General features: G+C 49.8%; 1 protein-coding gene across 1 annotated transcript in view; it reads left to right on the top strand.

Moving 5' to 3' along the window:
- Positions 1-2,500, top strand: part of LOC113819712 (uncharacterized) — a 52,493-nt gene that overhangs the window by 852 nt on the left and 49,141 nt on the right. The gene's annotated exons all lie outside the window — the stretch shown is intronic.

Below are 2,500 nucleotides of genomic sequence, written 5' to 3' on the forward strand. Positions count from 1 at the left end.
AGAGTGTGAAATTGAAAGAGAGAGAGAGAGAGTGAGGGTGAAAGAGAGAGAGAGAGAGGGTGAAAGAGAGAGTGAGGGTGAAAGAGAGAGAGTGAGGGTGAAAGAGAGAGTGAGGGTGAAAGAGAGAGAGTGAGGGTGAAAGAGAGAGAGAGAGAGAGAGAGTGAGGGTGAAAGAGAGAGAGAGAGAGTGAGGGTGAAAGAGAGAGAGAGAGTGAGGGTGAAAGAGAGAGAGAGAGAGAGTGAGGGTGAAAGAGAGAGAGATAGTGAGGGTGAAAGAGAGAGAGAGAGAGAGTGAGGGTGAAAGAGAGAGAGAGAGAGAGTGAGGGTGAAAGAGAGAGAGAGAGAGAGAGTGAGGGTGAAAGAGAGAGAGAGAGTGAGGGTGAAAGAGAGAGAGAGAGAGAGTGAGGGTGAAAGAGAGAGAGAGAGGGTGAGGGTGAAAGAGAGAGAGAGAGAGGGTGAGGGTGAAAGAGAGAGAGCGAGAGAGTGTGAGAGAGAAAGAGAGAGAGAGAGAGAGAGGGTGAGGGCAGAGAGAGAGAGAGAGTTAGGTGAAAGAGAGAGAGAGAGAGAGAGAGAGAGAGAGAGAGAGAGAGAGAGAGAGAGAGAGAGAGAGAGAGAGAGAGAGAGAGAGAGAGAGAGAGAGAGATTGAAAGTGAAAGAGAGAGTGAGTGAATGAAAGAGAGAAAGTGTGTAAGAGTGAAAGAGAGGAGAGTGTGAGAGTGAGAGAGGAGGGTGTGATAGTGAAAGAGAGAGAGGGTGAGAATGAAAGTGAAGGTGAGAGTGAAAGAGAGAGAGAGAGGGTGAGAGTGAAAGAGAGAGAGGGCGAGTGTGAGAGTGAAAGAGAGAGAGGGCGAGTGTGAGAGTGAAAGAGAGAGAGGGCGAGGGTGAGAGTGAAAGAGAGAGAGGGTGAGAGTGAAAGAGAGAGAGTGCGAGTGTGAGAGTGAAAGTGAGAGAGAGTGCGAGTGTGAGAGAGAAAGAGAGCGAGTGTGAGAGTGAAAGAGAGCGAGTGTGAGAGTGAAAGAGAGAGAGTGAGTGTGATAGTGAGAGGGAAAGAGAGCGAGAGTGAAAGAGAGAGAGAGAGTAAGTGAGTGAAAGAGAGAGCGTGAGAATGAAAGAGAGAGAGACAGACAGAGAGGCAGAGACAGGGACAAAGAGACAGAGAAACAGATACAAGAAAGACCTTCACAGTAAAATGAGAAAAAGGAAAAACGAAACGAATTCCACCCAGACAACCAATAAAAACAAAAGACAAGCGAGAGGCCGATCAGAAGTAGTCACACGAACGCAGCAAGGGTCACCATCCTATCCTCTTCCTTCTCCCTTCTTCCCCTTCCCTCTTCCTTCTTCCTTCCCCCCTTCCTCTTCGCCATCCCATCTCCCCTTTCCCCTTTCCTGTATCCTTCCCCCCTCCCTTCGCCTCCCTCCTCTCTCCCCTCTCCCCCCTCACCTTTACCTCCTTCTCCCCCTCTTCTCTCCCCCTCCCCCTCCCCCCCTCCCCCTCTCCCTTCTCTCCCTCCTCTCCCTCTTCTCCCCCCCTCCCCTCTCCCCCTTACCCCCCCACCCCCCGCTAAACGCCGGATGGAACGAGAAGCGAGACACAAGCACCGATTGAGACTGACAGACGAAGAGACAGCGATAATGAGAGTTGCGATAGCCGGTGCGCTGCTGGGACTCCTCGCGGCCAACACCAAGCGGCGCCAAGTGAGAGGCAGGCAGGCACGGGAGGGGCAGAAGGCAGGAGGAGGCAGGAATGTGCGGATGCATGTCGCTCTATTTCCTCGTGGTTGGTGGTTTGGGAGGGGGTGAGTGGGTAGGGGGGAGAGGGAGGTGTGGGGGGTTATATGTGTCGAGTTGATTTGGGATTATTTATCTGTTTATTGTTTTTTTTTCCTTTATTGAGAATTGAGATGATGAAGACAAATGTATATCCATGAATGTTGATTTATGTAGATACGCACATGCTTGTATGTAGATTCTCGGAGCTCCCGAAGCATTTGCACACGCCAACACCTACACATCCATCCATACGCGCACACACGCCAACACCTACACAAGCATCTACGCACCTACACCAACACCGACATCTACACCTACATCTACACCTACACCCGCATCTACACTTACACCAATACCTACACCGAAGCCCACACCTCCACTTACACTTACACCCACGCGCGCACACACCCTTTCACACACACACGTACAGTATATATAACCTTTTATACAATTTAATTAAGTGACTGGCCTTAATCTAACGAGCTATCTGTAACTTTGTTAGTTTTATGCTTTAACCAAAACACGGCATCAGATGTTGAATACGAGACTGGCACAATAACATTATATTTACGGCGAGTGAGTTAGAACAGCGCCAACAACACGAGGGGGCGATAAACAAGCAATTACGTTTTATCAGCAGCGAAAGACGAAACGGCTGTTAAAAGCGACCGTTTCATTAAAGTCCGTTAAAAGCGACCGTTCCATTGAAGTCTGCTTCGAATGGAAG

The sequence above is a fragment of the Penaeus vannamei genome, chromosome 9, assembly GCF_042767895.1.
Source record: "Penaeus vannamei isolate JL-2024 chromosome 9, ASM4276789v1, whole genome shotgun sequence".
In the NCBI taxonomy this organism is placed as follows: Eukaryota; Metazoa; Arthropoda; class Malacostraca; order Decapoda; family Penaeidae; genus Penaeus; species Penaeus vannamei.